We start from the raw sequence: 15,651 nt of genomic DNA, 5'->3' as shown, positions 1-15,651 counted from the left end.
GAATGCAGTAGTAGAGGTTAAGAAGCAAAAGGAAGAGCGTGGGAGAGAGACGAAGAGAACTGGTGGAGCGCGGGATACATAACAAAACCTTCAAATGTGTGAACGCGACCCGCGCCTCTTCTAATAACAAGCACAAGCTCGTCTTTCTGCCTCTTCCAGTTTTAAAAATAAAGTTTTGTTTGGTTTTGTTTATGCCTTTGTCTGTGCAACCCCGGGCTTGTCGAACAAAATGCCACGCAGGCATCTGAGCAATGATTAGCTCCTGGGAATGAGGGGCAAATGTTTCATTAGCGGAAAAACAGTCGAGACAGAGTCGGAAAGATGGTGAAAAAAGAAAACATGATAGCAGGTGAGGGCTTGACGTCTCGTTTCAGAGAAATTCACTACATATTCATTTAAGAAGAAGAATAAATAAAGGAAATAAAGAGCACAATATGGGGCTGTGTTTGTTGTGGGAGCAGATTTATCGGTACATGGTGCTATCTGGCACATGTGGCCAGCCACAACAACAGCTGCAGAGCTAAAAGATAGAGAGCAGCTCGTCTAAAGCACTGTTAGTGCACACAAAAAATAAGTTTTGACTCTTGGGAGGCACCTGAAACGCAGAGGTTGAATCAGATTTCAGAACTTTCAGCACGGCTCAAGGTTCATAAAGCGTGTCATTCAAAGCCACCTGGTGAAAGTTTGGCTGTTAACAGCGGGCAAATGAAGCGTTCATGCTTAGCTGGCATGACTGAAAGGGATGCCGGCGTATCCGGAGCTATAGAGGCCTGCAAACCAATATGAGGGCGGTTTGCCTTTGGATAAACCTCGAAGGCAAGCCGTGAAGCAATGGAAGACAGATAGCGGGCATCCATTTCTTTCATGGGAAGTCATGGGAAAATAAAGGAACAGAATCAATGAAAAGATATAATGACTAAATAAAACAATGTAAAACTGTTCTGGATTCAATATGTAAATGATCCAGGGTCCAGGTTTAAGAAGAAGAGTCTTGTATCTATCTTGCAACACAATACATTTCGAAATTTCAGTAACGGGATGGAAAAAGCATAAATTCATTAGCTAGCCCATTGGGCAAAACTGCCAAAGCTCAATGACTGATGTGCCATTTAAACCAGACTAAAAAGCAATTTAACTACAGACTATGGAAAATAAACATGAATGAATAAAAATGAAATCATCAGATAAGGGTGATTTTAAATAGCTACAAGTTTATATCTTATCCTGATAATGTCTCTAATGATGAAGTATGGTGTTTGTGTATTCGACAAAAAGTTATCTGGAGAAGAAATGAGGTTCTTTATAGACCAATATATAAACCGTCTGGTGTATTACATTTAAACAAACGAATCTAGTGGATTTTTTTTCTTTTGCAAAGTTTTTTTTTTTTCTTGTTGTTGGACAAGAGAGGTAAAAAAAATGCTGGTGACCGTTTTATCTTGTCCGGGAGGCAACTGTGAATGAAAAACTGATAGCACGAATATGTAATCTGCTTGTCCCGGGCTACTGATTTGCCCACCCCTGAGTATTATCCAGAAGTTTAATACAGCTGATAAACAGCCACCTCTTCACATCAGTGCTCTGCTCTCTTTTTGTTCCCTCTGCTCTCTTCCTACCTTCATATTCTCGCTTCAACACCAACACCGAGATTTTCTATGCCGCTAAATTCTAATTCAAAGAGCGTGATAAAGCAGAGTTTCCACTCCAAGAAGCTTGGCAAAGGTACACAGGGCCAAAAGCATCAGATCAGGCAGCGTGACAGAAGCAGTCGGAGGTGTAAGCATGCAAGGAAGCCTTGTCATATTCAGTAATGGGCATAGATCGCAGCCATAATGGGAGGTCGTTAAAAAAAGAAAAAAGAAAAAAAAGCAGGCCAATAAATCAGCAGTTGGGAACCCCTGATTACGACTGCGAGACAGCGGTTTTGCCGAGTCTTGTAATTGTTTTTGGCAGCCTCAGCCGGTGCCAAGGCTTGCCGGGTCTCGTTCGTAGCCCTCCCCTCTTCCAGCTGAACTTTGACCTTCGAGAATATTGAAGGATGCATTCCTCCTCCCAGGGGTGTAAAGGAGGGAAGGAGGAAAAAAGAGAGGGGGCATTCTTCTTCAGATCTAAGAGATAAAGAATGCGTTTGCGAGGCTGGGGGGAAACTGAGCAAATAAAAATGTACATTTGCCTTTTAATTGGACGGAAAATGAGACTGAACTTGCCTTTGCTTCAGGGAGTCAAAATCAATCAGGTTGCTGTAAGTTTAAAAAAAAAAAAAAAAGTGAGTCTTCTGTGGTAATGTAACACATTTGTCCACACACTGGAAGCTTTTTAATTTCTAACTCCTTTTTTTCAAACTTCTCCTATCAGCAGATTTTCTTTGGCACTTATGCGAAAGGGTGGAGGGGCCCATGATTCATTCTCTATCCTGTTTCTGCAAGTACGGCGGCTGCAGTGAGCAATCCTGAAAGCGCTCCTAACCGCCTGGTAAAAGCTGCCTGTTTATATTGCTGATACTGAGAGTTGCTAAGGCAAAGGGGCAACCAGGGAATAAATACCTGGTCCAAGTTCTGGTTCCAAAAAGTGCACAACTGCAGGAAAAAAAAAAAAAGTAACAGCTTTACAGATTTTTATTTTCTTTTTTTAAACACACATTGCATTTTAGGGAAGTATCTTAGGGGAAAAAAAAACAAGCTCAGGAAATGATGAAACAAACCACAATTTGTATCATTCATGTTTAAATGTTGCTCTTCCCAGAACGAAACATTTGCTTTCCCTATTTGCTGCCAGCAGACGCCCAGGCATCTAAAATCTCTCTCTCTCTCTCTCTCTCAGGTGGGCTGTTACTTCAACTCTTAACAAATTTTGGCTATTCCCGAGTTAGCCATTCCCTCCACGCTAGATAAAAGAGGCAGAAGTGAGGAGCATAACCTCTTTACCCCTGATCTATTTTTGTTGCTTTGGGCAACAATGTTCACTGAGAAGTCCAAAAAAAATTGTGAAAAAAAATTTGCACGTAATAAAAGATTAAAACATAATAAACCAAAATTTCTAAGTTGAATCCTGACCTTTCGCCCGAAATCTTCGATTGGTAAAGCTTGCTCAAGCTCTCGGGTCTTGCGGAGGTATTGAGAAGGAGCTTGGACACGGCCGTGAGGAGTTATGTACATCTCTACAGCTGACTGCGAGCTCCTCAAGGATCCAGCTTTGGATTTGTGAGTTGAGCCAAGATTTCAAATCCAGTTCTGCTCCAGAAGACAAACTTCTAGTCTTCCAGAATGACAGAATGAGGCAACCGCATACAGATCGAGCTGACTGAAAATAAAACGCAGTACTTCAACCAAAAAAAAAATAATAATCTCTAAAGCTCCTATCTCCTAAAATAACTATTTGGCCCAGTAAAATTATTATTACAAATTTGAATTTGTGCATATTTTTCCTGATTTGCCAAACAAAGACAAAACAGTTATGAGTAGGAGTTAAATGTAAAACATAATTTCCATAAAACTGAACTATCTATATATTTAAGCAAAAAAAATGTTAAAACTATAGCAACAGCGTTTTATAATGCAATGTTAACAGACTGGTCTAAATTTGCATTTTCAGCTGCAAACGCAGTTGCTTTGCTTAAAGAACATCTCCAACTTCTAAAAAGAAAATAAAAAAAAAAACCATCGCATAATCACATTGACAAGTTTGACCATATTTATGAAAATGAAATACAGCCTGGTTGTCCGTTTTCCATGTTGGCTTGCCATCATTTTGGGCTTTTTTTTTTTCTTTTGCTCTTTCTTTCATACTTTCCGCCTTCTCTGTTTTGCCTTCTACAGGCTCATGTGCAGAGGTGGAAAGTATTCATTTTTAGACTTTCCAAAACTCGCAAAGACCACGACTCAAATCAAACATGCCTCAATAATGCCTACCAGTCCTGCTTTCTTTATAAAAATGAAGGTTGCCTTAGGGGATAAAATACGATCTCATACACAACAATAATATCAGCTGTCATTCTGACTTGCTGTTTCCATGTTTTATACGTTTTACCTAAAATGTGTGTGATCTGTTCAGTAATTGTGGTGCTAATTTGCTGGTTGGTGCTTTATTTTTCTGTTTTAAGAAGTTAGCAGTTGTGTGCCACCCTAATGTCAGAGGAGAACATTGCTAATGCAGTTACAATCTCAAACATGTGAGAACAGTCAGGTTTGGCTGTTAGATCCTAAAAACAAAAGCGCAAGAGCTCAACTTCCAGAAAGCAATGCAGGTATACGAAGCAGTTACGATATAGACTCGGCTCGGCTAATTAGTGATCCGTGAGATGATGAGCATGATGGCATCAGCATGAAATTTGAAACTTTGAAGCTTATCTGTTCGAGCAGAGTGTACAGATGAAGAGGTGTGAGGACAGGGGGCTGGACAGACTAAAGGACTAAAGCGCCGCTGCATCGCTGCATTTATGTAGAGACGAAGCAAGGGCTAAACCCCACTGGAACCAGGAAACCAGGAAAAGAAAAATAGACCAACATTTCAATCTTGGACTCTATTGAAGCTCATATGTTAATTCGAAATTCTTATTTTGGATTTATACCTTTAAATATATTTAGTGCATACTTTATTCTGTACATTTTCCACCCACTTGATTGTAAATCAAGTGTACACTAAAGTACACAATGGCTCATTTTTCATCCAAAATGTTCACTGTGTGCTTTTAGCACCTGTAGCTTCTCTTTGTTTGAGTTTTTTTTTTTTAGCATTTCACCACACTCATAACTCTTGGTGTGAAAAAGCTTTATGCAGGTTTATTTGCACAAGTCCCCAAAAGCCTGTTTCGACAGCCTTGCGTCAGCCCGCAGGAATGCGCCTTATTAATAAAACAAACACAAAGCTGACATGATTGGGAGAGACAGGCTTGACTGTGCTAACACATCTCCCATTCGCCCCCAGGCTACCTATGCGATATCAGTTCCACTGAGAAGAGTGCACTATCCCCCCCCTACACACACACACACACACACACTTCCCTTTGGCCTCCGTTAGCATCTTATTTAGTGAAGGAGAGGATTCGGTCAACACTGAAGAGGCCTAGCCTGAGGGAATAACCGATTCTTAGAAGAGGCTGAAGTGGAAGCTGAATTAATACTATAGGATGTACTGTCACCCTTTTCATTTTTGTTTGCCAAGTAAAAAAAAAAGAAAAAAATCAAGTACAAAGTCCATTCTGTTCACTGCTGTCTAATAAAGCTGGCTTTAAATGTAACAGTTCAAGATCTAGAAGTAAACATGCTCATTCAGAAAAAAAAAAAAAAACTGCTGACAAAAAAAAAAAAAGACTGGGTGGTACAGTGACTTGTATTAATCTTGTTTATTTATTTGCCTGAACAGGAAGAACTGCCCTGGAGATGCAAACACCCAAAAAGTGCGGAAGGATAGGGTGTATTTGTGTTAGCAGCCCTCGAAGCTGGGCCAAGGGGCCAAGGGGCAGAGGGCAGGTGTGTCCTCGCATCTGTATATGCGTGTGTGTGTGTGTGTGTGTGTGTGAGAGAGAGCGAGAGAGAGAGAAAGCGAGAGAGTGTGTGTATATTTATGTGTTGTTAGTCTGTGGTTATAGAACACATCTTGCAGGCACCAGAGTTGATCTGAGAGCACTTCCTCCAGTAGCTGATTGCAAACAAGGGTAGGATTGACCGTGTGTGTGTGTATATATACTCATATATATATGAATGTTGTGTAAGTACTTGAGAGAAGTTGTTAGTGGCAGTTGTTACAGATAAAGATCCTGTATCATGTGCAGTAAAAAAAAAAATTCAGAAAAGCCAAGTTTTATCATACAGATCAACTGTTTTGCCCTTCTTGTAGTGGACCAACTGTGAAAAAAGAGAAATGGGAAATTGAGTCTCCAATATACCGATTAAGGATCAAGACTGTTTCTCACTGACTAGCTAGGGCCCCTAGGTGTATGGTAGATACACATAATCTAAGACTAATTAGATTATGTGTGTCTACCATACACCTAGGTATTAAAAATGGGCTGTTATTTAACCCAGAAAAAAAAAATCTAATCGTTGATATGGTGAAGCTTTCTGTAAGGAGACATTAATTTAAGTTATTTAAGGAGTCTTCAGTGTCAGCACTTTGTAACAGATTGTACGTTGTGCTTTGCGGTTTCTCAATAACACAAAAAAAGAGATGCTGGAGAGGGAACTGTTTATAGCTGCTATAATGTAAGTGATAACAGGAAGTCTCACAGACATTCCAAAACATTAAATATAATTGTAAGTGGTTAAAATGCATGAAGTGTCATTCAATAATTATTAATGTTGGTAAAATGATGTGGTATAATAGGAATAAAACATGCTGTTATTGGAATATAATCAACTTTGGCATGGTAACAGTAACTTGGGTCACATCACACCAACTGAGGGTTGATTATTTTACTATAACATCACATCCCATCATGTTTGGAGGCAGAGAAGTGACAGAAATTAAGACAGAGTAAACGATTTTGAGTTGCTGAATGAAGCTGTGAAATCATTCAAAACCATAATATTAATAATAATGTTATAATTTTGTGGGCATGACCCTTATGCCTAATGTGAAATCAAAACTACATCAGTGTACACGATTGAAAACGAACAATTTTTTCAAGAAATGAAAGCCAGATCTCATGAGAAATTCATACGAATTCAAACAGACGAAGGTTTGTTTTCACACGAATGAATTTATAATAAAAAGGCGCAAACGCTAACTCGGCGCCTAATCCTAACCTGGTTCTTTTCGCATAACTGGAGTCATGTGGATTGTTAAAGGATTTTGGTGCTGTCAAGACAGACAGCAGGAAGAGACAGAAATGTGCAACTCCTGTAAATGAACAGAGAGGAGAACAAATGAATGAAAGAGACTAAGAGAAGGGCACTGAGGTTGCGAAAGAGAGCTACTCTAAACTCCTAGTGTCTCCTAGTAGACTTCACCTTACTCTTCCCTCAGTGGCATCAAAGCGCTTCAGCCACCCAGCTCTCATTAGCGATCAGCCTCTCAGGAATGTCCTGACAGTAAAGGAAAGCTTGCCGTTTGAAGACCGCTTAGCCAAGCACTCATGTGATTCTTTCGCTCTCTCTCTCTCTCTCTTTTTTTTTTTTTACAAGGCGGCCATCTTTCTCCGGCTTGCTCCACTCGGCATTCATCTGCTGTCCCTCTGGCCACTCACTTGAAGCACTCGTGGCATTAAAATAGACCAATATTCTGCATCTCCAGCATGGAGGGCCTTTTGTCTAGGCACTTGCTTAAAGAAATGAGGATTTGAATGCACCCACGGAATTTCAAACATGACTGAAGGGGAAAGGACATCTTGAGTGCTTTGTAGATGTACATCATTTGGGAATATTGTTTCACACATGGTACAAGATGTTCCTATATGTAGGTCTTGTGTGTTACAGTTTTTAAAAAAAAAAACGTGTTGTCATGAGCTTTTCTTTCTTGTGATCGCCTGGAGCAGGTCCAAGATATGCAGGTGAGACTCATTAGTACACAAAACGCATAGATGCAGGAGCACTTGATCCCTTCTTCTGCTCTATGCTCTGCTTCAAAGAGGAATTAACAGACTTGTTCTCCTCCTCACTGACCCAGCATGTTAGAGAACTCAGTGTGTGTATGTGTGTGTGATGAAGGAGTTTCTGACTCTCTGCTTTAAAGTCTATCAAAAGCAAACATTGGGAATGAATGCTAGTTTCACAAATTTTACTGTACTGGCAACCCTACAGTACGTTACCTCGAAGTTAAAACGAGATCGCCCCATATCCAAAGATAACCAATTCATTTTCTTAACATGCAGAGCGAGACGAAAAGAGGGAATAAAAGGAGCGAGAAAATGAACAAAACCATCTATATTCATAATGCTGATGATACAACTTTGATCTCATGGTAATAGCGTGTCTAGGTTAAAGACTAGCGTCCTACTTTCTGGAGAATGGATACATCTCTTGTTGAACCCATGCCAGGTCGTATCCCATGATTTTGCACTCTTACATATATCTGCCAAGCCTTCAGAGGAAAACGCTTAATTGCCAACCGTCACAATAACCATTTGAAGTGTGTAAAGGACAATTCAATTATCAAGGACATTTCAGAGTGGTGGGAAAAAAAAAGAAGATTCACACTGGGTATAGGAAAGGAGGGCAACCATGAAAGGAGAGGAATCTGCCGCAATAAAAAGAAAGCATTAAAAGGAAAAGAAAATAAGTGGTTGTATGTGCCATATGGTGCTCTTGCCATGCGTATTTGGCCATATTCGGTCCTGAGGGCGGAAGAGGCAAAGTCCTGTTTGCAGAGCCCATAAAGATTAGCCCTTCAATCAGGTGGGCTCCGCCGCGATAGGTAAACACCGCCGACATTCCGGCCTGATGAGATCGTTTCAGAGCGAGAGTGTGTGCGTGTGAGTGTGTGCAAGCCACCAGGGCAAACATGCACTCAACCACCACCACCCTGTTTTTTTTTTTCCTCTCTTTTCTGACCTGCATTAAGTGATTTTCCAGCCCGCTCTTGACGTTTAAGAGAGTGGAGATTGCTATATGAGTCTCCGTCTCCATCAGACACGTGCAGATCCTGGCAAATATTTGGAATAGGTGCAGGGCACTCACAGACATCACATTTATCAGTTGCAGAACAGTCTACTCTGAAAGTTCGCAGAGGCATGACCGAGACAGAGTCCAGCGTCCAGTCTAGACCACGCTCAAGTCCATACGTACGGGCAGGATGTCATTCCTGACATCCTGGAATGGTTTAAAAGGCCAACGAAAGGGCAAGGAACTAATACGCAGGTTGTATTTAACATAGAAGGTTTGATGGCTTCCGGTTTAACAATCGGTCTTACAACAAAAATAGCGCACGTGGGTTATGAATATGACTTTCAAAGCACAGGTCATGCCAAGATGAAGACTGAAGGATGAGTGACTGGGATTATAGTAAGAAAAAGACAAGAGGGGTAGAGGGAGGGAGTGGCCAGAGAGACACCAATTAAAGCGTAGCGCTTCCAAGTTATTTGCTCTTCAAGAAGCAAACTGATTGGATAAAAAAAAAAAAAAACTTTCCATGCCGTATGAGACATGCGAAACCTATTAATAAACATGAATACATCATGCATGAAACATGAAGAAGGTTCAAAAAAAAGGGGAAAAGTGATCCCTTGCCATGACGGATCAAACCCATAGCTCCAAAGTCAAGCTCGGTTTAACCACTGTAATGAGCTATTACCATTAGTGAATAACAGAAAGCAAATGAATAAGTCGGTGAGTGGTAGTGGGACAGACTGATCATTTTCTATTGCGTATTTGAAAAGACATCTGGAAAAAACGTAATTTAAAGATTGAAACTTGTAGAAGGACGTAACTCAAACAACAAACCAGGTGTTTATTAGGAGCGTAACACAATGCTACTATCTACAGAGTACCATATCTATATCTGTTTAGTGCTCCAAATAGTCGTATCTGTATTTGGATCTAAACCCGAAGTGGGCGTGGCCTAAACTGGAACTGGGTTTCTTTCTTTTTATTGAAATAGAGATGTGTATGGCAATGTTTTTTTTTTTATATCCTGCTCACCCAGTTATTATCTTCCAAACATATTTTTAAACAAATTTAGTTGGTTTTATTTCTAAAAAGGTAAACAAACTAGTAGCTAAACCACTATGACCCTGACCAGGCAGTTACTAAGGATGAATGAAGTTTTTTTTTTTTTTTTTTTTTTTTTTAACGACTCAACCAGATGGCATATGATCGTTTCTGGCAAGCTTTCCAAAAATTAATAAATTACTTAATAAATAATAATAATAATAATAATAATAATAATAATAATAATAGTGTATATCTTTATTTGTATCCATTTAGAACACTTTGCAATCCAAATAATGCATTTGTGGCATTTATTAACTAAAATTTCTTCAACAATATGACAGATAAAACTATCTTAATATAAACACAAACTAGCTACGCACAGTTACTGTAAAACTGACTGAAAAGATATTATCTCACAGGTATATAATTATACATTTCCCTGAACTGCAGGCATTTACAATCAGTCAGTGGATGGAATGAATTTGCTTAAAAAAGAAAATGGATATGATAAAAAAATTTTTATAAATCACTTTCCAAGACGGGCACTGTGCATTTCCGAGTTAATTAATTGATTGGATCAAAGTGGCTTTAATCAAATAAAATTTAATAACTACCTAATAAAAACAAGGGGTTTGGAGGAGAAATAGCAGGAAATGATAGCGTCTCCACTTTTCAAATTAATTGAATTTTACTACTCTTGAACTTGGGCCAAGGCACCTAAACACACACACACACACACACACTGTCTTTTTTGTCAGCTAATGCCATCAGCTTCCACTTTCTACTTTTCAATTTTTAAAACCGACATCATAAAAATGAAAGCTAAAATATTACTACTTTCGCCAGCATGCCTGATTACAATAAAAAATGTCTGTTTTATAAATTAGCTCAGGACTTGAATGCAAATTAATATCAGCACAATGAACAAGGGAGGAAACGTTAGTAATTTGCATCATACTAATATTAATAGAATAATTCATGGCGTAATATAAATAAATTAAGAAGGTAATTCATTTGGAGAAAAAAAAAAGGATGCCTTCAATTCAATTTGGTGGAAAAGTGTGGGAGGGGTAACCTTTAACAAAGACAAAAACATTAATTGCTCGGCTCTAGGCTTTGTCATGAAGGGTCAAAATTGAAGAACAAAGACAAAAAAAAAGCTATAAAATGCTTCATATTAAACCTACATAAATATTTCAGTTTATGAATTGAATATACGATATGAATGGATGCTTTTAGATTTAAGTCTTTTCTTATTCAATTTGACACACTTTATTTAGAAGGTACTTCACTGAAAAGCTGAATGTGAGTTTGAACTTTCACCTCATTTATTCCGGCAGGTTTCTTTTTCTTTTCTTTTTTTCCTGTTCATGCTGCTGCAGAACATAAGCAGATGCTTTTGTGTCATTATCAGACTTATTACACATCATTAAAACATTGGTAGAACATTCCAGGAGAAATGCATGCAGAACCACAGCGCCTCTCTCTCTCTCTCTCTCTCTCTCTCTCTCTCTCTCTAGGTCTGTCTCTCTCTCTCTCTGTCTATCTCTCTCTATCTCTCTGTCTGTCTCAATGGGAGGGTGTCATACTTCTGAGCACATGCGTGTGTGTGTGTATGTGTGTGTGCGTGTGTGTGTGTGTGTGTGTGTGTGTGCGTGCATGCCGCTGCTCCTAAGTGACAAAAAAAGAACAACATAATTGGAGAAATGTACGCAGTAATAATAGGTATTCAGAAAATGATAATTCATATTAAACAGGGTGCATAAAGTCAGCCTCATTTGCATGTTTTAGATTATATGCATTTCAAAAGTAATTTCCGCAGGGCATATGAATGACATTAATTCCCCAGTGGTTTCTGCTATAGACCTCAAACTATCAAACACTCAAACATTCAAAAGATGAAAAAAAAAAAAAAAAAAAAAAGTACTGCCACATTTGCGAGGGGAGATTTCAAGGTTAAAGTATTTGAATGCACATTTGAAACTTCTGTCTTGTTCATAGCCTAGTTTTAAAGTTGTGTAAACTGCCTATAACCTCGATACGCGTAACGCATACGCAAGCTCTCTAACGAAATTCCAAATCTAAAAAAACACTTACTTCGATCTTAAACCAGTTCCTAGAGTTTTTATTTTTACTCTTACTATCAGTCTAGAAAATAAACATTTGCTCGAAAATGCAAAAGGAGACAGCAGGAATGGGGTTTCAATTCCTAATAATGAGAGCGTGTGCTATAATTATCATTACTGCGTGAAAGGGTGCAAGAACAGAGTGTAGAGATTTTAATAGGGCCTGAACATGACATGAGTGAGAAACAAAAACGAAAGATCCCTTTTAGCCTCGATTCATTTAGAGAGAGAGAAAAAAAAATCATAAAGGATGAAGACCCAAAGGCAGGAAACCCTCGGAATCTGCGACTCAAGTGGAAAATCGGCTCTGGAGTCAAAAAGCGGGACATTTTTGTGTTATTAGAGAATTTGGTTTCGAGCCACACTGTAGCTCCTGATTCATTACGGGGGGAAGCAGACGCGCAGCACATGAATGAGCAAGATGGCCCCCACCTGTTTGTCTGCGCCAGCTTTGGCCCGATTCACAAAGTCGGTGCTGAAAGAGAAAAACAGTGGGGGTGCAGAAAGAGAGAGAGAGAGAGAGAGAGCGCAAAATAAAAGACTGCAAACGGAAAAAAAGGCACTGTGCAATAAATTTGCAGATGGAGCTGCATCGTTCTAACTTCTCTTATTTGTGATCTTTTCCTCAGTAACAGAATTGCTTGCGAGACAAGTCAGTCAAAAGCAAAGTGAAAATTTACAGAAGTGCAGAATAACACACACAGCAAGAATGAACAGCTATAATAAGGCTTACAACAAAGCCATTTCAAATTCATATACATTTACATCATTTAGCAAGCATAGGACAGGAACGGTTAAGGTTATGGCGAGGTTACGATTTAATTTGTATCAAATTCAAACTTTATTCAAACTCAAGTCACACCGTCTGAGAGTGTGAAAAAGAGAGAGAGAGAGAGAGAGAGAGAGAGGGAGGCAGAAAATGAAAATATCTGGAGGCTAAAATCAAGCTAATTATGTTCTGGAAAACCTTCAACTGCTTTATTTTTCTAAGGAGTTTCTCAAGCTCTGTAGCATTATTTTTCTACAAAACAAGATGGCATGAAAAGAGGATTGTTTCCTAAGGCAAGAAATATAGGCGTTAAAAAAAAAAAAAAAAAAAAAAACGCCAACGTAACTAACCTTTTCAGACCTCTTCGTTCAAGGTTAGAGTATTTGAATGAATTTTAAACTTCTGTCTTGCTTGTTTAAAGTTGTTCAAAGCCTAGTTTTAGAGGTCAACATCAACAGATTAAGAACTCCTAAACACATCAAGCACCTAAACACAATCAAATTCAATTAAAACATGGGGAAAAACATCTAGGACCAATCCTATGTGTTGCCTTTAAATCCTTGGTAATTACGCACACCCTCACTAGGAAAGGCTTGTACCATATCACCTTTTTTTAAGGGAGCAGCGAATTCTTTAAATATATATTATATATATATATATAATTTCCTCTGGCTTTAATTGGGGGTCTTGCATGACTAAATCCAAAAAGTTGGAGTCCAGACCAGAATCGTAACCTGGAGAGTGTGAGAGAACCTTGTGCTTGAGCCCTAAGCCGAACTAAGATGTAGGTAGCATACGAGGAAGCGAGAGTAAGACCACAAGATTTCCACCTTTTTTTAGATTTCCTTATTACACATTATATTTGCATAAATACAAAACTTTCCCAATAGCACTGGAAAGTTAAGATCGTAATTGGTAGAGAGTGTTCTTTACCACTGAACTTTGTGTTGCGCCGCTTTTAGTAAAGTCAGCTGAGAAGATTGCTCAGATTTGTGCAAATTCGAACATGTGGTTGGAATTCGATCAGTTTCATACAAGGTGCCGCTGACCCCGCCCATGACCCCAACCTTCTTCAATGTTAGTAACCTTTTCATGCAAATTGAGCTGTGTGAATACACATAAGACTGCAGTGACAAAAAAAGGGATGGTTTAGAATCCTTTTTTTCTGAGAGTGTAAAGTTAGCACACACCTGCAGTCCCTATCGTCCCACCCTCACTGTAAAAAAAAAAAAAAAAAAAAGTATGCACTAAAATTACCACCTATCTCAATATGTCATTTTTACGATTTTCAAAAAAAAAAATCAGCTCGTATAGGGAGGTGTCTGATACCTTTCACTGAAGACTGCGTCTCTTGATCTCCTCAGCTCTCATCCATCTCTTTTAACTTCAAAAAACAGAGGAGTAGGGGGGGAAAAAAACGTGCATATTTGTCATTTCCGATTGTTTACCTTTTTCACAGCAAATTGATTTTTACATCTTGTCTTTCCTGGAAGTGCCTGGCTGAGATCCTGCCAAGCTCCGTCTCCCTGCTTTATGGCGCCGGGCCTCTGGAGAAGGTTTAGACGTTTTCAGAGTCAAAGTCATTTAAATGATACAATGCTGCTTTTGTCTCAGGCACCTCTGTTTCTTTCTTACACTTCTCTCACACATCTATTCTTTTTCTTTTTCTTTTCTCCACAGCGAGTTCATGACTATATGTTTTAAAGCCAACCCCCCCCCCCAACACACACTTTTTTAATGTCTCGCCAGTGCATGTTTGCCTTGAAAAATAAAAGAAGGACTTGTTACATCATGACAGAGTGATGATCACAAGGGATTAAGTGCTGGATTTTGCTGAGGCCTTTGTGGACGCTCGTTCCACTGCGCTTCGTATCTAAAGCGTGTTGTGAAAGCGAATCTCCAACTGTCTGGAGAATGCAGGTTCTCATAGCTGAGACTCCTGATGACTTTACCTGACCACAAATCATGCAACAAAGAGGGCACAGAGAATCGTCTCAGGAAAAAAAAAAAAAAGTGGTCCTGTGATGCTATTTGGAAAATACATACCTCTCTCGCAAATGGATTCCATATGAGTTTTCTGGGCCTCGGCGGACTAACAAAAACTGTCACGCAGCTAAATTGGTGTCACCTACAGGGTCATGATTAATAGTTGCATAAATGTGCTCGCACGGAACAAAAGATGAGGGCCGGGTTCTTTCCTAACGAGGTTTTTTTTGGGGAGGGTGAATCTGAAGGCGAAAAGGGTGAATAGGAACTGTCGTCAAACCACCAGGATTTGCAGAGATTACACGCCTGGATGAAAAACACAGCTAAACGTTTATCTGAGCATATTCAAAAACAGGAAGGAATTCAAATATTACAATCTTCGTCCACGCCTCAGGTGTAGCTAGGGGGGATTATAGGTGTGATCCGATGTAACATTTTATGGCAGTTCTAATAGCTTTTCTGTGGGTAGTTAACATAACACACATACAGTGTGGAGTCAAAAAAGCACTGTTTTGCGCCATAACTGTGCTATAATGATATTCAAAAAAGGTTAACGTCAAACAAACACTTCAGCTTTGTTTGATTGCATTTTATTGCTATTGGCTACCAGCTGCTATCACGAGAAACAAGCTTAACAGATAAGAATCAAAAGATCCGGTTTTATAAAGGCTAAGATGTAATTTCCGACATACTGCTAGCCTCAGTCATTGAGGTAATTTATTTCCTACACCTATTAACATTATTAATATAGCAAGATTGCATGGAATTACTTCCTAGCCACATCGCTGATCCAAATAAATGATTTATTTCTGATTAAAAAAAAATACACTCAGGAAACAAAAAAAAAAAAAAAAAAAAAAAAAAAAAAAAAAAAAAAAAGAAGTCCACTAATAATAACCCTAAACGAGACCTAAGTGAAAGCCTGTGTACAGGACCTGAGTGAGACCACCCACGTCTAATAGACTATTTTTCTTTAATTACTCCCAGAGGTGGAGGGTGTGGAGGTAGCGCCAAGTCTATATTAAAGTACCTGACCACTCTTCCTGTAGGTTAACCGTCCAATCTCAGACTAAATTTCAGACAAGGCCACCAATTAAATCCCCTCTTACGCCTGTCACCTCAATTAGAGCCTTCCTATTTATTTAAAACATTCGTCGCTAAGGCGGCAATACACGGCGCTTTAATA

At 39.1% G+C, this 15,651-nt stretch overlaps 1 protein-coding gene across 2 annotated transcripts in view; it reads right to left on the bottom strand.

Annotated features, from left to right (window-relative positions):
- Nucleotides 1-15,651, bottom strand: part of foxp4 (forkhead box P4) — a 135,772-nt gene that overhangs the window by 92,938 nt on the left and 27,183 nt on the right. The window lies entirely within an intron of this gene.

Source organism: Pangasianodon hypophthalmus, chromosome 20 (genome assembly GCF_027358585.1).
Source record: "Pangasianodon hypophthalmus isolate fPanHyp1 chromosome 20, fPanHyp1.pri, whole genome shotgun sequence".
In the NCBI taxonomy this organism is placed as follows: domain Eukaryota; kingdom Metazoa; phylum Chordata; class Actinopteri; order Siluriformes; family Pangasiidae; genus Pangasianodon; species Pangasianodon hypophthalmus.
This window is presented reverse-complemented; position numbering and strand designations above follow the sequence as displayed.